Genomic DNA, 27,373 nt, shown 5'->3' with positions numbered 1-27,373 from the left:
CTTTTAAGTGTTTGATGAATGAATATGCCCAGAGTGGAAAGAAAAAACAGTTTGCTCAGAACCAAAAATTCATGGTGTTAATTAATCTACACTGAGTTTAAAAAGATAAGTTAAATGTATCTCATCAGTTTAGAAGTAATTGTAAGTGGAAGCTATTTGATTGTTTTAAGATCATCTGTTAACATCAGTGTACATTAAAAAGTAGTAAAATATTTTTAACTACAAATATTGATTTATAAAATTTGGTCACTTATTGAACTCTGAATTAACTCTTCCTCTTTTTTTGGGTTCATATTCTGAAGGATAATTTTCAGATAAGTGGGCTTATCTGAAAAAATAGACCATTTCTTCTGAGAACTATAGAATGTTAGACCCAAGGTGATCTTAGAACCATTTAATTCATAATCCTTAATTTGCAGATGAAGAAATAGAGTTGATCAGGGTTAAATGACTTGCCCAAGGTCAAAGACTTGATTATGGCAAAGTTGGAACCAGAACCTAGTTTCTTGGACTTTTGAGATAACATGAGTCATATTAATAAAAATAAAGCGTGACTAAATAGGTAATATTTAAGGATGAAAATTGAACAGAAACAACCTTGAATATCCAGATCAATGTTTAAGCTGTTAAAATGGAAATTATGGAAAAACTTAACTAGTTTCACTTTATGAAAAAAAACGTTCATTTACTTAATGCCACAACAGAACATGAATCTATTCTCACTGTAAAATGCAAACAGAAGTTTTATAGCATAGAACATTATAGTAGCTCTTTTTCCTTCCTGATTCTACAGCCTCCTCCAGTAGTAGCCATTGCTGATATTTTAGTTGTCATCATGCATATTCTTGAGCTTACCTCAGTCTCTAAGGGGCAGAATTTGGTATTCAGATGTCCTTTTCTGATTACAGCCTGGAAAATGTTCTAACTTGTTTGAGACTACTGTTTTAACAAACATGAAATAGGAGTTTAAGCCTAAATATGGAGTTAGCTGGCGTGCAAGCCACAAACAGAGTGACCCCAACCTCTTAGATTTCTATAGTAAGTTTTTTTTGTATTTGTCTATTTATTTTCAGCTAAAGAACTTCAAAAAAGCCTTCCATACATTTCCTCCCAACAATCCTGGGTGTCAGGAGGAAGGAATTGTTGTGTTCTCCATTATAGAATAGGAAACCAAACTCTGGAGAGATTAAGTGGGTGCAGTCTATTGATTGTATTAATGGCTCCAATTCTTCTCCCCTCTTTGATTCACTTCCTTTGCCATTTCACCATGAGTGCCCTCCCTCTTGGACTCTGGTCCCGAGCAGGTGACTTACTTTGGTCATTGGAGTGTTAGCAGACATGATGTTAGAACAGTCTCAGAAAAGTGCTTGTACCTTTCTGCTTGTGCTATAACCCTCTGCTGTCACCACGAGAAGGACATGCCTGGTTTGCCTGCTGGATGATGAGGCATGTGGAGTAGAGCCAGGTCACCCCAGCAAATATTAAAGCCACCCCAGATCAGTCAACAGCTACCTGCCCCCAGATACATAAGTAAGCCTGTACTAGGTCAGCCAAACCTTGCAAACTTGTGAGCTATATAAATTTTTTTGTTGTATGCCACTGATGTTTATGGCTGCTTGTTATGTGGTATTACTGTAGTAACAGGAAATTGATACAGTGATACAGTGGTAATAACTATAAATGAGAATCCACAAATTTAACTGAGACTCTGCCTCTAAGCCTGGTGCTCATGTTATTTGGCCCAATTTTGCCTTTTTGCATTTATACATGCTATTACCTTTGCGTGGAATTCCTATTTCTGTTCCTCCTATTCTTCCTTTAAAATCCAGGTTAGGTACCATCTCTTTTCAGAAGCCTTCTCTGATCTTCCCAAGAAAGAGTTAACTATCCTTGTGGGTGCCACCTCTCCCTTTTGCATATTTTTATTATTTCATTAATCACATTGCAGAGCAATTAGTTGTTTATTTGCATGTGTTTCTGAAGGGAATATGATTTTCTTTGAACTCTTTTAGAAATCATCATATTGCCCTCATTAATATTTTTAGAATTATAGTAATTGATAGAAGAAAGGAATAATTTCTTGCTGAATGATTTTAAGCATATTTCTGATTTTGTTTTGCCTGCTATCTAAGTTAGGATCCCTAGGTCAGGTGAAGGTTCAAGAACAAAGAGTCCATTAATTCAGCACATATATATTATATATACTGTGTACCATTACCATGAGTAACATAGGACAGGTCTCTACTCCAATGGAAAAAAACGATTAACAAAAGGCAAACTAGATACTTACAGATAGTGACACAGTAAAGAAAGAAAGAAAAAAAATGGTATGATGAGATAGAAATTCAGGTGAGGTGGTCAGGGATATTGACATCCTCACTTGGTACTTAATGGTGAACGCGCTTCCTTTCCTGGTTTTACTGCAGGGTTTAATCTTGACTTGATTATACATTTTCTGAGAACAAAAATTGGGTGTAATGTTCTTTACATCTTACATAGACTCTAGGCACAGAGAATAGCTTGCTGGCTGATTTATTAAATTCATTGTGTGTGTGTATGTGTGTGTGTGTGTGTGTTTGTGTGGTGTCTTCCCTTCAGATTTTGAAATTTATGCTACTTGCTTGGAGGGTTATTATAAGTCTGTAAATTCTACAAATAAATTTCATATTCCTTGGTAATACTTCTGGGCTGCTTCTGAGATTTCCCATTTGGAAATGGTCATAGGCTTTATTCTGAAGATGTATGTCAAAGCATAAATCCTGAATGCCATGACTGTTGGCTGTAATTCTTCCGGGAGAAGTCAAGGATGCAGTTGTTCTTGGCCTAAAGTTAGAGGTATGAGAAAAATAGCTAGAGTGGATCCTCAGCCCTTATATTAGATATAAGCTGTTCTTCTTCATTCATCTGGTCATCTGGGATTATGGTCATCTACAACTCTGGAGAATTTAGATTTAACAAATAATTACAGAGCACTGATACTGGCCAGCCACTGTGTTCAGAAATTTTATACACATTATCTCATAATTGCATAAAGACAGGGCTATGAGTAGGTATTATTTTCAAGTCTATTTCTTAGGTGAGGAATCTGAGGCTTGGAGTTTAAGTAACTTGCCCAGGATCACAAAGCCCAGTTATTTCCCAGAGACAAGATTCAAATACAAGTTTTCTGACTTGAAACAGGATTTAGAGGTCTTTCATTTTTGTCAGCAAATGTTTATCAAGTACCAGGCTTTGTATACAAAAATGATCAAAATGGCATGGGGCAATTCCCATGAGATGCTTTTATGTCACCCCATAAACCTCCGAGTAAGAGAGGGAGAAGAGAAAAGGAAAGAGTGGGTTTGAGGGGTTCTGTGTAGCAGTTTGTCAATTTAGAAGAGCAATTTTTGCATTGAATTCCCTAGAGAGCCAGCAGTTCCCAGTATTCTGTTCCCACCGAAGACACAGTCCCCTAGGGATGGAACTGACCGCCAATGGGTTGATCAGGGGTCCCAGGCAGTAAGCCTTGTGTCATGCCTTGTGACTGTGGTTTACGTGCTTTTCCCAACCTCCTTGGACCAGGGGACACCTGGGACAAACTGGCTTTCATATTTTCCTTCAAAGCAAACTGGTCAAGTAAACTTTTCTTTTATGGGGCTTGGTTTTCTATCAGCATTTAGTTTTTATGTATTCAGACTTTCCTCTAATATGCATAATTGCTGAAAGAAAAAGGCTCTAGAACAGCCATGAATTATGGCTCTTAGGGGAATGAACATTGCGGTTAATGTTGCAAGACAGCTTCCATTATAATCCTGTTTTCACATCCTTATGATTTTTTAGGGGGGATTAAGGGGAGGTAGAACTTTGCTTTGAGCTAAAATTTTCCATGGTTTGACTCAGCCCAAGGTGATTTTCAAAAATGAAACATTTGCACAAATGCCTCCATTTATTTCTTGAGTTATTGTATTTGGAAAATGCTGTTCATTTTTACTCCAAGTATTAATGCATAAAATATTCCAAGTATGGATGGCTATTAAAACTTCAGTCATCACATGCCACTTGTCTCAGGAATGACATCTGAGTACAGCTGTAAAAGAATTATAATTCCCAAAGGCTAGATTCTCTGTATAACCATATTATAGCATTTAGTGCAAAAATGGTTAAAATATTTCATTATTTTCAGAGTTTCACTGTAGTGCTTGGTTAGCACACAGCTTTTCACAGTGGAAATAAATATTTAGGTTACTTTTACTACTTTCAAATTTATAATGAGCTCTAAAGTGACAAAATACATTTAAAAATAATTTCTGTACTTTTTGAACTATAGTAATCGTGGTTTTAATTCTTTAGCTTAGATCTGTTTTAAGTGTGTCTCTTGTAAATGACACAGTATTGAGACAAAAAAAACGAAACCAACTTTTGGGGATCAGAATTACTAATAATTATCATAAAACCAAAACCAATTCTTCCCATATCTGAGAATATCTATTTAGAACTTGGGGCACGTATGTAGTAAGTGTTTTGTTCTATTGGTTTGTGTCTCTAACTTGTTTTTCCCTTCCACCTATTATTGGTATAGTTTGATATTCTGAAACATAATCTTTTTTGTGGCTATTTTTTGTTTTATGTGTATGACTTTAGATAATTTATTTATGTTTTACCTATGCTAAAATACTGCCAATGTACCTAGTCACTAAGCTGAGAAAATATTAGGTATATTGTAAAGTTTGATACAAATGAAAATTGTATTATCACTTAAAATAATAATACAATTAATTGTTTGCAATGATATTGAAATATTGTTGAGAACTGTCTTGTATGGTCAGTAGCTCTTTCTCGGCTTTTCCACTTGGTGACAATCTTTACATTCTTGTTCAAGATGAATGACATCTTCATTAGGTAAATATTTCACACTGAATAACCTCTTGGTCTCTTTTAGAATTTTGTACCTTTATTCTATTCAATACAATGTTTTATGAGCTTATCATCCTGATTAGTTACCCTTTGAATATTATCTCTATAGTCTTTAAATCTTATTCTTTTCTTTTGTGACTGGAGATCAGGCATTTTATAGAAAATGGCCAGGTGTTTTCTCATTACAAATTCTGTTCTGGTACATACATACACACGCACATATATGCATCCATACACACATATATAAAATATATGTATATCATAGACTGTACTATATATACTATGTTTCTCATTATATACACATATATAATATGCAAATATTATACACAATATATTATGACATATACACATACAATATATAAGCATATAACATATATATTATAAATGTGTATTATAACAAGACATATATTAGCATATGGAATATACATATACATAAGAAATATGTATACACATATATATTATATTATATATCATTATGTTATATATGTGTATACATATTATGTGTATGTGTATTATATATATAATATGCATATTTCTTGCTAATGTCTAGGCTACATTATTTTCTGATTCTTTCCCCCTTTTTCCTATAGCATATCCACACAGCCATTCTCATCACCTGGAAGGAGGTTAGATTTCTGTGTTCTCCTTTCAAGGTCTCTTTTTTCTCTCTCACTGTCATTATCTGCTTAAGAATGAGCTTTCCTCTCCTCTTATCCTTCATAGTTCTGTTTCATCATTCAGAGTTCATTCAGCTCTATGTTTACTTCCTCGAGGAGGCCTTCTCTGATTGTGTCTCCTGCTCCCCCCACCCCCAAGTTGGTAAGCTTCCTATAATATACTGGCATAGCACTCTGTTCATCATCATAACGCTTGTCTCATAATTATGGTCATTTAATGTCTGATTCCCCTGCTAGAATGAAAGTTCTCCAAGGGGAGGCTTTGGGATTTGGCTTGTCTGCTGTTGTAACCCCAGGCCTTATCTTAGTGGCAGACATAGGGTGACATACATATTTATGGAATGGGTGGATGAATGAATCGCCTGCCTGCCATTCTCATTTTAAAAAATAATTTCTATATTTAAAGTCATTAGTCAGTATGACTAGGCATTTAATATAGTTTTTCCTATAATTGCTATAGAGGACAGGCTAGTTATGGTACTCAATGGCTGAAAGCATTTCAACAACTTTTGCCCATGGGGAACTATAATTTCACCTTATGATATCATAAACCACTCAAGGATTTCATGTAGTTACCAGAACCTTGGGGTAAAATTATAACCCTGAAAGCCCTTGCTGCCTATTAGTCATTTGGTACATGACACAAAGCAAAATATATTCAGCATTCTCGGACTTCAGTTTGGCTCTTAGTATATTGGCTGCTCGATTTTATATTTGACCTGCAAAATATTCAGCTCCCTGAAAGCATAATCCATCTAAAAATCTAAGGTAATTCGCAAGTACTAGATGTACCTCAAGCAGTAATTAAGTGAACATATTATGAATTTCTTATTTGTTCTGATAATTATTTTTCTCAAATTACATTCCTGAAATGCTGAGCAGAGCTTTGGGAGCTGCGAGCATTCCTACCCTTGCATGCTTAAGAAGTTTTTTTGTAAAAATTAATTAATTTTTGGCTACGTTGGGTCTTCATTGCTGCGCGTGGGCTTCCTCTAGCTGTGGCAAGTGCGGGTTACTTTTCGTTGCGGCGCGTGGGCTTCTCACTGCGGTGGCTTCTCTTGTTGCGGAGCACAGGCTCTAGGCGCGCGGGCTTCAGTAGCTGTGGAGCACGGGCTTAGTTACTCTGTGGCATGTGGGATCTTCCCGGACCAGGGCTCGAATCTGTGTCCCCTGCACTGGCAGGCGGATTCTCAACCACTGCGCCACCAGGGAACCCCGTAAGAAGTTTTTGAACATAGTTTAATAGGAGGCAGCACGTTGTGCTGAAAATTGTGATGGATCTGAAATGAGGAAACTTCGGTTCAGGTAGCAGCTTGAACTTTCAAAAAATCACTTAACCTCTCCGAGCCTCAGTCTTCTCTGTTATTAAATGTCTTTTCTGCCTCCCAAAGACATAAGGGATAAATTGAGGTGCTGGAGTGAAAGCGTTTGGGAAGCAATGGAGAGCTTTAAAAATCATTTGTATCATTATTATTTGTCATAGTAGTGAAGCAAAATAGTCATTTTCTAAAACCATGTAAAAATGAAAAGAAAATCACTGGATCAGGCTAAAAGCTTGTATTTCCTATATGTAATACTTTCTCTTCTTTCAGCACTCAATTGTAGATGAGAACTAGTGCAGGCCTGTGCCGATGGCAACCTTTTGTGAATACATGGGCATCTCCTTTCATTCCTCCAGGCTAGCTGGAAACAATGATTTGTCCAGTGATTTACAGGATGTGAAGAGCAGGGTGAGAAATGGGTTAATAATGGTTCAAAGAAGAAGCTGATAAGCTGGTTGCTATCTCTACAGAGGAAAGAAAAGCGTGAAAAGGCTCACAAAGCAACACAAGGAAGAGCTTCTTGGCAGTGAGGGTCAACCAGTGACAGAGACGAGGGGTTCTTTTCCGAAACTCTTTAGAAGATGGACTTTTGTGCTACTGGTTTGGCTGGAAGGTGCAGAAGCAGCATAGGTCAGTTTGACAGTGGGGAAGGGAGAATTCTGGGTGGACCATGAAGAACAAAAGTGTTATAGGTCCATTATCCAAGATGTCTACCAGCTGGGCTAAAATTAAGGCTGGGGCTCTGAGTCAAAGCATTGCTCCAATGCTGGGAGAGGACCAGAGCTAAACAGGATCGCAGTATGAAAGTGACTGGAACCTTAAACTCGTTAATAGGCAAGGCACCACTTATGAGATGGAGGTAAAGTTTAGTCCTGGAGCATGTCATGATTCAAGGGTAAAGGGCCAGGAGCAAAGTGACCTGATGCTCGCTCATGTGAGAACTGACCTACAGAGATGCTTCTTCAATCTTTTTAAAGAAATTTATCTATTTATCCAATTTTTTCTTTCAGTTTTATTAAGATATAATTAACAGACAGTACTGTATAAGTTTAAGGTGTGTAGCATGATGATTTGACTTACACGTATCGTGAAATGATTACCACAGTAAGTTTAGTGACCATCCATCATCTCATGGAGATACAACATTAAATCCTTCTCCAATTTTATTGTACAAATGAAACACCCAGGAATCTTGTTAAAAATGCAGATTTTGATTTAGTAGGTATGGAGTAGGGCTGAGATTCTGCATTTCTAACAAGCTCCCGGAGATGCCAAAACTATTGGTACTTGGACCACACTTCTGAGGAGAAATGATTTAGATAGCACAACTTAAATTCTCCCTGAATGAAATTGGGATTAGTTCCTGAACCTGGTTGGGGGAAAGATAAGAAAGAGGGCTGTGCCTGAACGTGAGGGAGAAGTGACCTCAGCTATGAGAAGTAGAGATAGAGGGAACTGATCTTGGCAGGAAGCTATGCTGGCTGCCTTTTCCTTTGGTCTGTTCCACAAACCTGATGGTTGGTGTCTTCTCCCTAAAATTCATCTAACTGTGCAGTGGTACATATGTTCCTTGCTCTATGTAAGCAGAATTATCTAGTCTAAATTAACCCATATAAGAAACCAAGAGAAGTCTCTCCCCTCCTTCAGGGAACAGGTCTTTTCTCAAAATATATGCAGAATATATAGGGGCCTTTTGGAGGAAATTTTCTTAATACAAGGAAATGGCTGATGGGAGAATTTCAGGACCTGTGGCAGGAAGAAAGACGTGAGGTGCCTCTGATATCATTATTTCTAGGGGTGAGCAACCCTTTTACATGAGTGCCAATTCAGTAAAACTAAAAATGTTAGTAGAATGTTTTTACTGTCTTATTTTATATACATATTTTGTATAATCTACTTTTTTTACTTGATGATATATAATATATCTAGCTCATTTTTGTTTGTTAATGGCATCATTATGTATCAACCTCCTCTTAATGACTATGAATTATGTCTAGCCTTTAATAGTATAAACAATAGCTTGATGAATAGAGACTGATTTAGTCTCTTTGAACAAAATTTATGTGACCTGAGCAGTGCTGAAGGTGGAGTGGAGTACCAGTTTGAGGGATTTAACAGGGGGAAGATTAATTAGCACCAGAGTTCATAATCAGACACTACAGCTTCATTTGGAGCTTTCCAACTGCAGGCTAAGAGGAGAACTTAAGTGACCATTTCACAGGAAGCGGAGGCAGGGGAGCAGGGCAGCATCTGAGACTGTGACCTTATGCCACAGTGGTGGTAGATGGAAGATACTCTGCAGATAAATAGCTGCTTCTTCTTAGTGTATGAAGTACCCAGGAGGGCATAGTCTTGCTGCAACACTTCCCTGGGTAGGCTTGTAATGATGCTGATTGTGAGGGTGAGATGGGAGTTAACTTCCTGGATCTGTGTCTCTCTCACTTCGTCATCACATACTGAGTCACATACTATACTGTGTGTGCACAAATTCAAATGTCACAGCCTCAGCAGCTGTCTCTGCCCTTGAATCATCTTTGCACATGAACAGCTTTCCCAGACTAAGTCCAGGGGTGGAGAAAGGGCTGGTTGGAGTAAATCAGGTTGGGGAGGACATTCTTACTGCATGTATAAATGAAACACTGAGTGGGAATAATTCACAGTCAGATATTGTTGGAAATGAATCCTGCCTCTACCATTTATTAGCTATATGACCTTGGATAACTTACCTAATTTCTTTTAGCCCTGTTTCCTCATTTGTATGGATGCAGTAAAGTTTAAATGAGAAAAATCCATGTAAAGCAATTAGCATAGTCCCTGGAACGTAGCGGGAGTCCAATAAATATTATATTACTTATTGATGATATTTTCAGTTCCTATTTCTGACGTTATGTCTGTGGTCTTATTATGAAGCTAAGTAGTTCATATATGACCCTCAGGATGCTGATTGATCATCATTTTAAACACGTAAACCACAGGAAATGCACATATTTATATACCTACTTTCACTTACATTCTTATTTGCAGTAAGATTCACTTCCATTAATTCTACATCTTTAGATCATGCATGAGAAAAAAGCCTAGTTCAAATATAACTTAAATAAACATTGATAGGTTCTGTTTTGGTTGGCACTGTTAAAATTTTACTGTCTTTTGGCATTTTTTAGGCAGCAGCTTTTTGATAAAATGTGATGGTAAGTGCACTTCCAAGTTTGAAAAATATGAATGGATTCTGACAAAATGTCTGTCTGAACTTCAGCTATGCATAACATCATCTATATTATATGTATATGTATATATGATATATATAGTGCAACTGAATCTATATTATATATTATATAATAATATATTATTATATAATATTATATATATAGTGCAATTGAATCTATATTATATATATACACACATACACACACACAATGCAATCAAATTGGCTGGAGCAGGCTTATATGCAGTTGCAACTGGGAAAAATGTGCCCCAACTGGCTGAATATCCCAGACTGAGTTCATAATAGAAGTGAACTCACAGTTAAGCCTCCTGACTTGCCACTGGATACACTAGTGGTTAGATCACATAGCTTCTGATTTGATAAAGAACCAAAATGTCAAGTTGAGACTAAATCATAAAAATCCAACATTCACCTTAATTCACATTATTAATGGAACTAAAATATGTATTTTAGACATAAAAGGAGTCCCTTTGGGGGTTGCCACATAGATATTTATTGAGGATGAAAATGAGATTTTTCACAGGGCAAACCATCAAACTTAGCATCAAACATCTATCTATTCAATATCAGGACTTTGCCTTTTGTATCACAGTACCTCACCCCTTACCAGGGCTCTCCATCTATCCATTCCATAACATTGAGTATGGAATGGTCTGAATGCTTTGAATGATTGTGAGACCAAGCAGTGAGGTGTGGTCAAGATGAATCCAGTAGGATGGAGACAGAGGGTGGGAGCACCTCTTACCTGCAGTTGAAGGGTGTAGCCAGGTGATTTCCACATTATGTCCAGCAGTGACCTGGAGTAATTGTTCTTTCTAATTACAAATGTGTGTGTCCATTTAAACTGTTTTAATTTTTATATAATATAAATGTATGTGTGTGAACATACATACAGTCCATAGACATGTATATGGATAATTGTTTATAACTACAAAATATATATGTGAATATTTACAGATACCCTAGGACATATTCATTGATTTAGAAAGTATCTATGTGTAAAGACAGTGCTTGCTAAGTAGATTAATAATGTAAACAAAGTTATAGGCCAGTTTTCCCCTAATTTAAGGGAAGGGTTTGCAAAAATTTGGCATGTTTTCTGTTTGTATTCAAATGAAGGAAGTGATGTTTGACATTCATTAAAGAAAACCCAACAGGGTGTCTAATTGAAAACATTTTGCTGCAGTTAGTATGAATTACTGTATCTATTTGAAAGTAGTAAAGCTGCAGTTATTTAAAAAATTCTATAAAGATGCCGTCTCAAAATTATTTTGGTAGTAGGTAAGGAAATAAACAGATTGCATGCTCATTTGTTCAGTTTTCCATTTATCAGCCTGAATTAGCAAAGTCTTAATTTTTTTTTTATTAAAGTTCCTTCAATTAAAGAATATTCAGGAAGGGAAGAGAAATATCCATTTTTCAAAACTCCTACTAAGTGTCATGTACTGTGTATATGATCCTTACTGGACCATTGAATATTTCTGACCTAACTCCACAATCTGCTGCCAGGGACCCAGAACCACCTAGGCTGTGGCAGCATTAATCTGTCTCATGTTCCCATTCAAGGATCCTATATCTCTGACCCCTGTCTCCACTATGGGCATCATGGTCTTAGGTTTTCTTTGCTTTGATAATCTGCTTATATCAATCTCATGGCTCAAACACTATGGGTCACTCTTGGATTTGAAACTCACTTGGGTATACTCTCCAGCTGCAAGTGAGAGGTGCTCCTGCCCTCTGCCTCTTTCCTACTGGACACATGCTGGTCACCTCTGCTTGGGCTCTTGGCCAGGTCCATTATCTGAATGAGTGGTTGACATATGCTTAGGCTCTAGGAATACAGGTGCATAAGATAGATCTGATTTCTACTGTCATGGAGTTTATAATCTAGTGGTGGATGGAATAAGAACTTCAGACAGATATTTTACATCCATCATCTCCTGTAATCCTCTCAAATGAGGATGCAGAGGCCATGGCAAGTAACCTGCCAAACTCCACACAAACATACATCAAATTTAGATCTGTCCAACACCAGGATTTTGCTCTTTGTATCACAGTACATTGTCCCTTACTGGGGGGCTTTATTCATTCCATAGCATCTAGTATGAGAACGTTTTTGTATGGTCTTATCAAAAGCATTTGATTGATTGATTGATCGATTACAAAGTAATCCCTGCATAATGCTATAGCCCTATTCCTATGATGCTGCCATTTTTCATTCATTTATTAATTGAAGAACATTTGTAAAATATTTACTGTTTCCCCAACACTGTGAGGATCCAGTGATGAGCAAGACACAGTGGGACAATTAACAACTAAACCAATAGATAACATGACAATTTCAGTTTGTGTTAAGTCCTGTGAAGGGAATAAACTGGATGGGAATGAAAATATGCTTCCACAAGTCTCTGTGAAAGCATAGCATCTTAAGGATGTAAAGATTTTACTATGGAAGTGCTACTCAGTGAGGAACTCATTCTACCTGGACTTGAAAGGCTGCAGACAGCAGGAGTGCATGTGTAGCAAATATTGCTGTTGTGACTATTGTTATGTCTGAATTATTCTCATTCTTACTTGGCTTATTATGCACTTTCTCATAACATAAATAATACATGAACATTGTAGAAAATATGAAGTGGAAATAATAAAATAAATATTTTCTGTAATTACACTGCTCAGATACCAGTGCTGTTAACATTGTGTTATATTTCCTTCTATGCATGTTATATTTCCTGTACATATGCATGTTATAAAATTGGAAATATAATATATGGTTTTGTATCCCAACTTCTCACTTAACATTATATTTTGATTTTTTGACATTTTAAAAGCTCTTCAAAATCATCTCTACTGGATGCATTTTTATAGCACATAGGAACATTGTAATGCATTAACTGTGCTGTTGCTGGACATTTACGTGGTTTCCAAGTTTTTGCTATTTTGAGAAAGGCTGCAGTGAATCTTTGCAATAACCTGTTATCTATCAAGTTATTTTCTTTGGACAGATTCCTAGAAGTGGAAGTCAAGGGTGAAAGGGCATGAACCCTTTTAAGGCTCTTGATATAAATGGCCAAATTGATTTATGAACATATTGTAACAACTTACAATAGCAGTATATGCTGGTGCTAGTCTTAATGTGCTTCCATCAAGATTTAGAACTATCAATAGAAGACGCCTATTTTGATAGGTAAAAACATCATTTCATTACTGTTTCAATTAGCGTTTCTTTGATTACAAGTAAGATTTAATATTTTAAAAAATTACTGGTAATTTTGTTTCTTTTCTGAATTGCTGTTAATATTCTTTATTTATTACTTGATTTTAACATTACTTATTGTATACATTCCTCTCTTCCTGGAAAGATTTAAGGCAGCTTAATGGTCACATAAAATACAAGATAGCATAAATTAAAATAGGGTGAAGTAGAAAAAGAAACTGTATGAAGCCAGGAATGATGTTTAAAATGCATACCACAATGACAATATATCTGCTATTAGTGCACAAGAATTTTGCCTCCAAGCTCTGTAGAACTGAGCTCAAAAAGAGAATCTTGCCATTTATCCAGTTCACACTGGCAATGAAAGAGAGAGAGAGAGAGAGAGAGAGAACTAATTGTTCAAGATAAATATAATTAATATTGGTATTAAAATCTGACAAGACTTTTAACTATTTTTATTATTATTTTGTGCTCCCTAGTTGTCAGACACTATGCAAGTTGCTTTACTTGGATTATCTTAATTTCTATGACTATTTAATGGGGGCAGGTACTTTATTAATGTCATTTACAACAGTGCTTGGCATATAGGAATGGTCAGTGAGTATTAGCTTTTTCTCTTATTATTACTAATATTATTTCAATATTTAGAACAAAAAATCCCTTGAATCTTCTTTTAAAATTATATATATATATATGTATAAATTTTTTAGAAGATTCGGCAACAATCAAACAAACGGACAAAAAAATCCTTTGGGATTTTGATTGGAATTGCTTTACACCTATAAACTAATCAAGGAAAAATTTGACATCTTTAAATATAATACTTAGTCTTTCAGTTTGGTAATATGGCAGTTTGTTTGGAATTTATTAAAATAGCTTTATTAAGATATAATTCACATGCCATACAATCCACCGATTTATGATTCAGTGGTTTTATTTTATTCACAAGATATGTGCAACAATCAGCACATTCAATTTTTTATCCAAACTGTCTTTTATGTTTTGTACATTAAAGTTGTTTTCTTTTAATGCAATTCTTATAGAGGACACTTCCCTGATCTATCATGAATTTTTGTTGCTACAGTGATTGGGATGTTTCTCCTGTTGTGTTTTCTATCTAGAAGTACATGGAGCCCATGGGAAGTGCCGCTCCACTCAAACTACAGCATTTCTTACATTTTTCTTCCTTTGAGAAATTTTCTCTCTAGAATGTCTGGTAATAAAACCCTTCTAGTTTATTGCTTATCGTATTCTTGTTCCCCTTTTCTTGGCTTTCCAATCTTGTAGCACATGATGGAGGGTCACGACTACACCCTCTCCCTCCAGTCTTGGGGCTTCTGCACGGGCTGCCATGTCACCCTGAGATGCTCTTATCCTGACATGCTCTAACACCCCACGCAACTCCTCTTTTCTCATTTCCCTCCTTAAGGTCTTATCCTTCAGATCTCAGCCAGACTTTCTCTCCTCAGGGTGGTGGTCGGGGAGGGGCTTCTCTGATTCTCCATTCAGATCAGGTCTCCTGCGAGGCTCTCAGATTCTGCTGTATTTTCCTTCACAGTAACTAACCACGGTTTAAATCATTACCTGATTTATGTGTTCCCTTGATTAATATCTTTCATCCCCACTAAACTCCATGTTGCAAGGACAGTGTCTGTTTTGCTGACTATTAAATTCCCAGCCACCTAGCATGGTGCCTGGAACAAAAGTTGCTGTTATTGGATGAATTAAAGGGAGAACAAATAAATGGTATGGTGTAGTTTAGTTTTCTTCCCTCCCACCTCAAACTCCATTTTCAATGTCTTGTTTGACCTAGAGTTCTGGCACCCCTCCCTTCTTTAAGGCCAGCTTTTATTATATGAATTCATATGTTTTATTGGGCAGCCACATGCTGTTATATGAAGATCAATGAAGGTGGTTTTTATTATTTGGGGAAATGCTTATCATTTCATACTAGGGCTGTGTGAGTGTCCTTTAATATTTCTTATTAAAGTTTTCTCTTGCCTTCATAGGCAGGACTGTTTAATTTTTAATATTTACTTGAATGTTCACCAGGACTCTTTCTAAAGCAGCACCATCATTTGCCTGTACAAAAAATGACACTAGTCTCCTAATCCCTCTAAGGAGGTGACTTTTTTTTTATATGTTAGAGACAGGGGGCTAAAAGGAGCATTTTGTATGAGAAGCTGGAAAAAAACAACTAGAAAGTGCATTAAAATCAGCAAATAGTTCATTTTAACTGCTCATGTATCCTTTCAACTGGGTCAATTCAACGATATGAGGGGAGGCAGGGCTTTATTTTTCAGTGTACCTTATGATTTATGAAGTGATTTTCTTATCTCTTATACCTCACCAGGTTGTATGTCAATGGCTAGAATGTTCTAAGAATGCCCAGGTCTACTCCTTAGACCATAGACCCAGATGAAGAGCTCACTGGATAAAAATAATGCTGCAGGTTTTATCCACCTGTCAATCATCCCAAAAGGCTAAGAGTAAATGACTCTGGATGATGAGGCAATGAATGGGTGCTTGCTTCCATCTGTCTACATTACTCTATTTTCTGCATTCCCTATAGTGAGTAGTGCTAGTTTTATGTCAGAGACATACCCATATAAGCTCTATTAAATATATTACTCACAAATTCTTGCTTTCATGGTCTCATGCTTCAACAGCCCACCCGCTTTGAAACACGGAGCTTGCTTCCCAGAAGAGTTGGTGGGAGGCTGTGAGACGCTACATATATTACTTTTAGTGTAAAGTAAATTATTCTGGCAAAATAGTTTAGTTAAGTGAGGATAGAACTATCCTCTTGAATTTCATTTGTACAGCAGGCCATTCCCTCTCCCTTGGGGTTATCTGTAGGAGCAGCCAGCAACAAGATTATTTCTTCCCTCCGACACCCTGTCAGAAAAAAAAAAAAGCATTCCAACTTGCCTTGGCTGCTGTAACATATAGTGAATCATAAATTGGTCCGTCCTGCACAGCCTTTTGCCTTTAATTTTATTTCTGATTCAAAGTGGTTGGTTGAAGCCAGTGAATCTCAACTCTGAAAGGGTGATAAAATGTTCACACTCTTAACGCTTAACAGTTTTTTTAATTGTGTTAAATGTATAGCCAGCATGCGAAACAATTATGTCCAAGAAGAAAAATGGAGCTATTACAGTCATCGTAAGTTAGCTAATATCATGGTTACAGATGCGTATAAGCCAGGACTCAATTTTCTGATGGATTGGGTATAAATACAGATCATAAATCTTACTTTTTAAGTCAATAGGTTTTCATCCAAACACATTTCCCATAGGAATATTTTATAAGTATTTTTTTTAGATTCCAAGACTGATATCAAAAAACTATAGCCAAATTTTTGGGCTAGAAATAGATACTATTTACACGAAAATAGTAAAACACTATTTCTATAATTTAAAATATTTTATGTAACAGACAAGTAGTTTTAAGGAAACAGTAGATGGAACTCTTGGGAATCTCTTTTTTAGGTTGGGGCTGCTTAGATGGCCTCTAAGAGCTGAAGACATCAATTCCTAGGAGCACATTTCTTTTTTTATTAACATATTTATTGGAGTATAATTGTTTACATTGTTGTGTTAGTTTCTGCTGTATAACAAAGTGAATCAGCTATACGTATACATATATCCCCATATCTCCTCCCTCTTGCGTTTCCCTCCCACCCTCCATATCCCACCACTCTACGTGGTCACAAAGCACGGAGCTGATCTCCCTGTGCTATGCGGCTGCTTCCCACTAGCTATCTATTTTACATTTGGTAGTGTATATATGTCCATGCCACTCTCTCACTTCATCCCAGCTTACCCTTCCCCCTCCCCGTGTCCTCAGGTCCATTCGCTATGTCTGTGTCTTTATTCCTGTCCTGCCCCTAGGTTATTCAGAACCGTTTTTTTTTTTTTTAGATTCCATATATATGTGTTAGCATACGGTATTTGTTTTTCTCTTTCTGACTTACTTCACTCTGTATGACAGACTCTAGGTCCATCCACGTCACTACAAATAACTCAATTTCGTTTCTTTATATGGCTGAGTAATATTCCATTGTATATATGTGCCACATCTTCTTTATCCATTCATCTGTCGATGGACACTGAGGTTGCTTCCACGTCCTGCCTATTGTAAATAGAGCTGCAGTGAACATTATGGTACATGACTCTTTTTGAATGATGGTTTTCTCAGGGTATATGCCCAGTAGTAGGATTGCTGGGTCGTATGGTAGTTCTATTTTTAATTTTTTAAGGAACCTCCATACTGTTCGCCATAGTGGCTGTATCAAATTACATTCCCACCAACAGTGCAAGAGGGTTGCCTTTTCTCCACACCCTCTCCAGCATTTATTGTTTGTAGATTTTTTGGTGATGGCCATTCTGACTGGAGTGAGGTGATACCTCATTGTAGTTTTGATGTGCATTTCTCTAATGATTAGTGATGTTGAATATTCTTTCATGTGTCTGTTGGCAATCTGTATATCTTCTTTAGAGAAATGTCTATTTAGGTCTCCTGCTCATTTTTGGATTGGGTTGTTTGTTTTTTGGATATTGACCTGCATGAGCTGCTTGTAAATTTTGTAGATGAATCCTTTGTCAGTTGCTTCATTTGCAAATATTTTCTCCCATTCTGAAGGTTTTTTCGTCTTGTTTATGGTTTCCTTTGCTGTGCAAAAGCTTTTAAGTTTCATTAGGTTCCCTTTGTTTATTTTTGATTTTATTTCCATTTCTCTAGGAGGTGGGTCAAAAAGGATCTTGCTGTGATTTATGACATAGAGTGTTCTGCCTATTTTGTCCTCTAAGAGTTTTATAGTGTCTGGCCTTACATTTAGGTCTTTAATGCATTTTGAGTTTATTTTTGTGTATGGTGTTAGGGAGTGTTCTAATTTCATTCTTTTGCATATAGCTGTCCAGTTTTCCCAACACCACTTATTGAAGAGGCTGTCTTTTCTCCATTGTATGTTCTTGCCTCCTTTATCAAAGATAAGGTGACCATATGTGTGTGGGTTTATCTCTGGGCTTTCTATTCTGTTCCAGTGATCCATATTTCTGTTTTTGTGCCAGTACCATACTGTCTTGATTACTGTAGCTTTGTAGTAGAGTGTGAAGTCAGGGAGCCTGATTCCTCCAGCTCCGTTTTTCTTTCTCAAGATTGCTTTGGCTATTCGGGGTCTTTTGTGTTTCCATACAAATTGTGAAATTTTTTGTTCTAGTTCTGTGAAAAAAGCCAGTGGTAGTTTGATAGGGATTGCATTGAATCTGTAGATTGCTTTGGGTAGTAGAGTCATTTTCACAATGTTGATTCTTCCAATCCAAGAACATGGTATATCTCTCCATCTACTTTTATCATCTTTAATTTCTTTCATCAGTGTCTTATCGTTTTCTGCATACAGGTCTTTTGTCTCCTTAGGTAGGTTTATTCCTAGGTATTTTATTGTTTTTGTTGCAGTGGTAAATGGGAGTGTTTCCTTAATTTCTCTTTCAGATTTTTCATCATTAGTGTATAGGAATGCAAGAGATTTCTGTGCATTAATTTTGTATCCTGCTACTTTACCAGATTCATTGATTAGCTCTAGTAGTTTTCTGGTGGCATCTTTAGGATTCTCTATGAATAGTGTCATGTCATCTGCAAACAGTGACAGCTTTACTTCTTCTTTTCTGATTTGGATTCCTTTTATTTCTTTTTCTTCTCTGATTGCTGTGGCTAAACTTCCAAAACTATGTTGAATAATAGTGGTGAGAGTGGGCAACCTTGGGTTCTTCCTGATCTTAGTGGAAATGGTTTCCGTTTTTCACCATTGAGAACGATGTTGGCTGTGGGTTTGTCATATATGGCCTTTATTATGTTGAGGTAAGTTCCATCTATGCCTACTTTCTGGAGGGTTTTTTTTTATCATAAATGGGTGTTGAATTTTGTTGAAAGCTTTTTCTGCATCTATTGAGATGATCATATGGTTTTTATCCTTCAATTTGTTAATATGGTGTATCACATTGATTGATTTGCGTATATTGAAGAATCCTTGCATTCCTGGGATAAACCCCACTTGATCATGGTGTATGATCCTTTTAATGTGTTGTTGGATTCTGTTTGCTCGTATTTTGTTGAGGGTTTTCACATCTATGTTCATCAGTGATATTGGCTTGTAGTTTTCTTTTTTTGTGACATGTTTGTCTGGTTTTGGTATCAGGGTGATGGTGGCCTGGTAGAATGTGTTTGGGAGTGTTCCTCCCTCTGCTATATTTTGGAAGAGTTTGAGAAGGATGGGTGTTAGCTCTTCTCTAAATGTTTGATAGAATTCACATGTGAAGCCATCTGGTCCTGGGCTTTTGTTTATTGGAAGATTTTTAATCACAGTTTCAATTTCAGTGCTTGTGATTGGTCTGGTTATAATTTCTATTTCTTCCTGGTTCAGTCTAGGAAGGTTGTGCTTTTCTAAGAAAGTGTCTATTTCTTCCAGGTTGTCCATTTTATTGGCATATAGTTGCTTGTATTAATCTCTCATGATCCTTTGTATTTCTGCAGTGTCAGTTGTTACTTCTCCTTTTTCATTTCTAATTCTGTTGATTTGAGTCTTCTCCCTTTTTTTCTGGATGATTCTGGCTAATGGACTATCAATTTTGTTTTTCTTCTCAAAGAACCAGCTTTTAGTTTTATTGATCTTTGCTATCATTTCCTTTATTTCTTTTTCATTTATTTCTGATCTAGTCTTTATGATTTCTTTCCTTCTGCTAACTTTGGGGTTTTTTTTCATTCTTCTTTCTCTAATTGCTTTAGGTGTAAGGTTAGGTTGATTATTTGAGATTTTTCTTGTTTCTTGAGGCATGATTGTATTGCTATAAACTTCCCTCTTAGAACTGCTTTTGCTGCATCCCATAGGTTTTGGGCCGTCACATTTTCATTGTCATTCGTTTCTAGGTATTTTTTTATTTCCCCTTTGATTTCTTCAGTGATCTCCTGGTTATTTAGTTGTGTATTGTTTAGCCTCCATGTGTTTGTATTTTTTACAGATTTTTTCCTGTAATTGATATCTAGTCTCATAGCATTGTGGTCGGAAAAGGTACTTGATATGATTTCAATTTTCTTAAATTTACCGAGGCTTGACTTGTGACCCAAGATATGATCTATCCTGGAGAATGTTCCATGAGCACTTGAGAAGAAAGTGTATTCTGTTGTTTTTGGATGGAATGTCCTATAAATATCAATTAAGTCCATCTTGTTTAATGTGTCATTTAAAGCTTGTGTTTCCTTATTTATTTTCATTTTGGATGATCTCTCCATTGGTGAAAGTGGGGTGTTAAAGTCCCCTACTATGATTGTGTTACTGTCGATTTCCCCTCTTATGGCTGTTAGCATTTGCCTTAAGTATTGAGGTGCTCCTATGTTGGGTGCATAAATATTTACAATTGTTATATCTTCTTCTTGGATTGATCGTTTGATCATTATGTAGTGTCCTTCTTTGTCTCTTGTAATAGTCTTTATTTTAAAGTCTATTTTGTCTGATATGAGAATTGGTACTCCAGCTTTCTTTTGATTTCCATTTTCATGGAATATCTTTTTCCATTCCCTCACTTTCAGTCTGTGTGTTTCCCTAGGTCTGAAGTGGGTCTCCTGTAGACAGCATATATATGGGTCTTGCTTTTGTATCCATTCAGCCAGTCTGTGTCTTTTGGTGGGAGCACTTAATCCATTTACATTTAAGGTAATTATCAATATGTATGTTCCTATTACCATTTTCTTAATTTCTTTGTGTTTGTTATTGTAGGTCTTTTCCTTCTCTTGTGTTTCCTGCCTAGAGAAGTTCCTTTAGCATTTGTTGTGAAACTGGTTTGGTGTTGCTGAATTCTCTTAGCTTTTGCTTGTCTGTAAAGGTTTTAATTCCTCCGTGGAATCTGAATCAGATCCTTGCTGGGTAGAGTAATCTTGGTATAGGTTTTTCCCTTTCATCACTTTAAATATGTCCTGCCACTCCCTTCTGGCTTGCAGAGTTTCTGCTGAAAGATCAGCTGTTAACCTTATGGGGATTTCCTTGTATGTTATTTGTTGCTTTTCCCTTGCTGCTTTCAATAGTTTTTCTTTGTATTTAATTTTTGATAGTTTGATTAATATGTGTCTTGGCATGTTTCTCCTTGGATTTATCCTGTATGGGACTCTCTGTTTCCTGCACTTGATTGACTATTTCCTTTCCCATATTAGGGAAGTTTTCAACTATAATCTCTTCAAATATTTTCTCAGTCCCTTTCTTTTTCTCTTCCTCTTCTGGGACCCCTATAATTCGAATGTTGGTGCATTTAATGTTGTCCCAGAGGTCTCTGAGGCTGTCCTCAATTCTTTTCATTCTTTTTCCTTTATTCTGCTCTGCAGTAGTTATTTCCAATATTTTATCTTCCAGGTCACTTGTCCATTCTTCTGCCTCAGTTATTCTGCTATTGGTTCCTTCTAGAGAATTTTTAATTTCATTTATTGTGTTGTTCATCATTGTTTGTTTGCTCTTTAGTTCTTCTCGTTCCCTGTTAAACGTTTCTTGTGTTTTCTCCATTCTATTTCCAAGATTTTGGATCATCTTTACTATCATTACTCTGAATTCTTTTTCAGGTAGACTGCCTATTTCTTCTTCATTTATTTGGTCTGGTGGGTTTTTACCTTGCTCCTTCAACTTCTCCATATTTCTCTGTCTTCTCATTTTGCTTAACTTACCGTGTTTGGGGTCTCCTTTTTGCAGGCGGCAGGTTCATAGTTCCTGTTGTTTTTGGTGTCTGCCCCCAGTGGGGAGGTTGGTTCAGTGGGTTGTGTAGGCTTCCTGGTGGAGGGGACTGGTGCCTGTGTTCTGGTGGGTGGGGCTGGATCTTGTCTTTCTGGTGGGCAGGACCGTGTCTGGTGGTGTGTTTTGGAGTGTCTGTGAACTTAATGATTTTAGGCAGACTCTCTGCTAATGGGTGGGGTTGTGTTCCTGTCTTGCTAGTTGTTTCACATGGGGTGTCCAGCACTGGAGCTTGCTGGTCGTTGAGTGGAGCTGGGTCTTAGTGTTGAGATGGAGATCTCTGGGAGAGCTCTCGCCAATTGATATTACATGGGCCCGGGAGGTCTCTGGTGGTCCAATGTCCTGAACTCGGCTCTCCCACCTCCGAGGCTTAGGCCTGACACCCGGCAGGAGTACCAAGACCCTGTCAGCCACACGGCTCAGAAGAAAAGGGAGAAAAAAAAAGAAATAAATAAAATAAAATGAAATAAAATAAAGCAAGGTTATTAAAATAAAAAATTATTAAAATAAAAAATAAAAAAAGTAATTAAAAAAAAAGAGAGCAACAAAACCAATAAACAAATCCACCAATGATAACAAGCACTAATAACTAAACTAAGATAAACATATAAATTAGAAACTAGTCAGTCACATACAGCAAACCCAAAGTCTACAGTTGCTCCCAAAGTCCACTGTCTCAATTTTGGGATGATTCGTTATCTAGTCAGGAATTCCAGAGATGCAGGGTACATCAGGTTGACTGTGGAGATTTAATCTGCTGCTCCTAAGGCTGCATGGAGAAATTTCCCTTTCTCTTCTTTGTTCACACAGCTCCTGGAGTTCAGCTTTGGATTTGGCCCTGCCTCTGCATGTAAGTTGCCGTGTGGCGTCTGTTCTTCACCCAGACAGGACGGGGTTAAAGGAGAGGCTGATTAGGGGGCTCTGGCTCACTCAGGCTGGCCGTGGGGGGAGGGAGGGGTATGGAATGCGGGGCGAGCCTGTGGCGGCAGAGTCCAGCGTGATGTTGCCAACAGCCTGAGGCACACCGTGTGTTCTCCCGGGGAAGTTGTCCCTGGATCACGGGACCCTGGCAGTGGCGGGCTGCACAGGCTCCCGGGAGGGGAGGTGTGGATAGTGACCTGTGCTTGCACACAGGCTTCTTGGTGGCTGCAGCAGCAGCCTTAGCATTTTCATGCCTGTCTCTGGTGTCCGCGCTGATAGCCGCGACTCGTGCCCATCTCGGGAGCTTGTTTAAGCAGTGGTCTGCCTTCTGTGTGCAGACTAGGAAGGAATCCCCTCTCCTCACGCACTCCGAAACAATGGTCTCTTGACTCTTAGGCAGTTCCAGACTTTTTCCCGGACTCCCTCCCGGCTAGCTGTGGCGCACTAGCCCCCTTCAGGCTGTGTTCATGCAGCCAACCCTAGTCCTCTTCCTGGGATCTGACCTCTGAAGCCTGAGCCTCAGCTCCCAGCCCCCACCCACCCCAGCGGGTGAGCAGAGAAGCGTCTCAGGCTGGTGAGTGCTGGTCGGCACCGATCCTCTGTGCAGGAATCTCTCTGCTTTGCCCTCTGCACCCCTGTTGCTGCGCTCTCCTCTCTGGCTCCAAAGCTTCCCCCCACCCACCCCCCTGTCTCCACCAGTGAAGGGGCTTCCTAGTGTGTGGAAACTTTTCCTCCTTCACAGCTCCCTCCCAGTGGTGCAGGTCCCGTCCCTATTCTTTTGTCTCTGTTTTTTTGTTTTTTCTTTTGCCCTACCCAGGTACTTGGGGAGTTTCTTGCCTTTTGGGAAGTCTGAGGTCTTCTGCCAGCATTCAGTAGATGTTCTGTAGGAGTTGTTCCACATGTAGATGTATTTTTGATGTATTTGTGGGGAGGAAGGTGATCTCCACGTCTTAGTCCTCTGCCATCTTGAAGGTCCTCCAGGAGCACATTTCTTAATAAAATTCTTCTAGGGAAGTCTGGGAGTTGTTATTCTCAAAGTTTTCAGGCACACAATTATAACAGGAAGACATGGGGAGATTATCCCAATATAACTAAAGAAGAGTTAGAGAAGGGAAAGAGGCAGGTGTTCAAGAGCATTAATGTGGAGGCACAGGGAAATTTGCCTGGGGTGAATTAAATGAGCTGTGGGAAAATGGAATGAAAATGGCAGCATAGTACAATGGGACCTGTCTTGATACCCAGTGGGTGAGGGGGATGAAAAGATATGAAAATAAATGAGACAGACTGTGAGTAAGGGGCAGAAGAATTTTCAGAGTGTGACCAACACTCCATATACACCACCTCTCATTCAGATTTAGGAGATTTTTACCTTACATGGGAAAACAAATATCCCAAGAGAACCACAGGAGATCTGTGACTTCTATGTAAATGATACCTTTTCACTCCTCAGCTAAAATGCTATGAAAATGGAATCTTGAAAAATACCGGAAAAAAGCAAACCACATAAACCCAGTTTCATCAGACATTCAAAGACACACACACGCTAATTCTCATGGTTTGGACTGGGCACTGATCAGCCTTTGTCCTATTTGATAACTGCCTTGGCAGATGGGATAATATCACTCTTCATCTCAAAAAGTTAAAATTCAATCTACAGAGAGACATTCAAGGGCCTGCATGACTTTGCTTCAAGGTACTTTTATCTCCTCACCTTCTACACCTCATCTCTCCACAAACCCATATTCCAACTTTATGCCTGCTGCTTCTCCTCAGACAGTAATTTTTCTCCCTACTGCCTTCTCCCTTGGGGATCTCATACTCCCCCAGTGCTTTACTACACAGTGTCACCTCTCTGCCCAAGATTCCCACCAGCTTCAATGTCACTTCTGAACTCTGGCTCCATGTTTCCCAGTGCCTGGTGGATTTCACCTGGATGTCCAATACAGCTTTTAAAATGCCCGGTATGAAACTGACCTGATCATCATATTTTCTAGCTCTTAAACTGCCTTTTCTGCTTCCTTGAATGGTACCATCCCCTCAGACACTCGGGCCTGCAACTTTGAAGGTGTGACTCTTTGTTGCCTCTCATATCCAATTAATTGCCAAGTCCTACTGACCTGGTCACCGCAACGTTTCTTGACTCTTTCTTCTTTTTATCAGTGACAGTAGCTATAACTTCAACTCTGTCCACTTTCTCTTCTAATCGTGTTTACATGCTGCTGCCAAAAAAACCATCCTAAATGGATTCTGCTCCTCTGTGCTATTCCATTGTTCAAAATGTCAATGGATATCTAGTGTCAAGTATTCACTTTCCTTAGCCTGATGTCAAAGATCCTGTGATATCTCAACCGAACTTACTTTTCAGACTTGGATCTTCTCTTTCCTTTCATGCTGTGGCTAAAGTGAACTCCTCAAGATATCCTGACTGTGCCTTACACTTTCCATGTCCAAGTAGTTCATTCTGTTCTTTTGCTTGGAATGTCCATTCTTCTTTCTTTGACGCACATGTCCAAATTCCAAGTCTTCTTCAAGAATAAGCACACATTTTATCTTATTAATTAAGCCTTCCCTTGAAGGTGATCACACTTTCCTTGAACTTTGACATATTTATTTGTTTCTAAACTTTGGCATGCTTACAACTTTATTTTTTGTAGTTCTACTTTTAGTTTTTTGAGGACCTCCAGACTGTTTTCATAGTGGCTGTACCAATTTTCAATCCTACCAACACTTATAATTTTCTAAGTTATTTCTCCTTGTGTTTTTATCTTTTTTATCTTTTCTCCCCTACTTGACTTATTTACTTCTGAATTTCTCCACATCATTTAGTGTAAAAAAAGGATAGAGTCACTCAAAGAATTGAGCATTGGTAGGAGAGAAAAGAGCTCATGTGAGTGAGTGGAATATAGTTAAGAATGAATGCTGAGTGACTGAAAGGGTATGGAAATTATTTTGATCATACCTCTCCATGGGAAGGTGAGGACATTATGTCATCTGCATAATACCATACATCTGGACGAAAACTGAACAATTCTGTCACCAACATTATTTGCCAAAAGCCCAGATGTCGAGTATTGCTTAATCAAGTAATCTGGGTGTCTTTATATGAAAAAAAAAAAGTGAGAGACTTTAATATAGAAACAACTTTAGGAAAGAGAAATACATTTTTGGGAACCTTAGTGGATCTTCATTTATTATCTAAAATTGAAAATGTTTTAGATTTAGGCTTGTCCCACTTCATTAAGACCTTACTAGATGTAACACAAAGTTGACATTGTCCATTTCCTCTCACTCTGTCTTGTGGGCTGGGTTAGATTATAAAAGTGTCACCTTTTTATTCTGGTGGAGTTGGGGTTGGAATGATTGTTTCATTTTGCTTAAAAAAACTTTTACTGCTTTGTATGGTTTATCTTTATGCTTTCTTTCTAATCCCTAAAATAATCATTACTTCAGGTTTCTCATGCATAACATCCATAACAATTTTGGTAATCTTTGGTTCTGATTAATGAAACTCTAGTCAGTATTGTGTTCACCTTTTTACATACGATAATGGTCTGGAATCTTCACAACAACAGGCATATATATTAGATTGTTTCTTATACTAGATTGGATTGAATGGTTTCCAAGTCGAGTTTGTAATTTAAGAATCACATTGCAAGATTCTTGCAAGAAAATTCGAGTAAGCTTCTATTAAGATGGTGAACCTTTGGGAGATCTATAGGCCTCTTGGGGCAAAGAATAAATAGAGGCTGCTAATACCAGTGCAGTGTGAATGCTGAAGCATCACCAAAATCTCTTTTCAGGGTAACACATGTATTTATACTACAGAACTTATTTGTATTCACTAAACTCCAGCTGATAACCTAAAGTCCTGAGTGCACAATAAGAAGTGATGCAATTCATTGCCTGTCAATGACCCATTGTTTGTTGAATCTTTTCATGAGGTTCACGTCTCTTACGAGGAGGTTTTCAGTATATGGGTCAAATTTCTCATGTTCATTTGTTTGCAAAACAGACCATATCCTAATCCAAACCATTTATGAGAATTCTCTAAAGCTGCCACCAGCTTTCTGGGCCACTCCATCATTTAACAAAGACAGTTGTAAATGTCCTATTTGTTCATGCTCTGTGCAATTAATTTTAAATGTTTGATAAAAATATGTAGTAAATGGTTCAATACCATGAGATTTGATGTGAAAAGGGATATTTGAAAAGGCATGGTGAATGTTTCACAGTTTGAAATGCTCAGCTTAGCTCAAGTTGCTTTAAACACAGTGTGTCCTGGGGATGCCCACTGAATTGCAGCTTTCTCCAGTCTCTCCTAGATGGGTCTTACACATTGGAATACACTTC

The 27,373-nt window shown here is 37.7% G+C and overlaps 1 protein-coding gene across 1 annotated transcript in view; it reads right to left on the bottom strand.

Annotated features, from left to right (window-relative positions):
* Positions 1-27,373, bottom strand: part of GRIN3A (glutamate ionotropic receptor NMDA type subunit 3A) — a 165,086-nt gene that overhangs the window by 56,751 nt on the left and 80,962 nt on the right. The window lies entirely within an intron of this gene.

Source organism: Eubalaena glacialis, chromosome 9, assembly GCF_028564815.1.
Source record: "Eubalaena glacialis isolate mEubGla1 chromosome 9, mEubGla1.1.hap2.+ XY, whole genome shotgun sequence".
Lineage (NCBI taxonomy): Eukaryota > Metazoa > Chordata > Mammalia > Artiodactyla > Balaenidae > Eubalaena > Eubalaena glacialis.
Note: the sequence above shows the minus strand (reverse complement) of the source record. Positions and strands in the feature narration are given on the sequence as shown.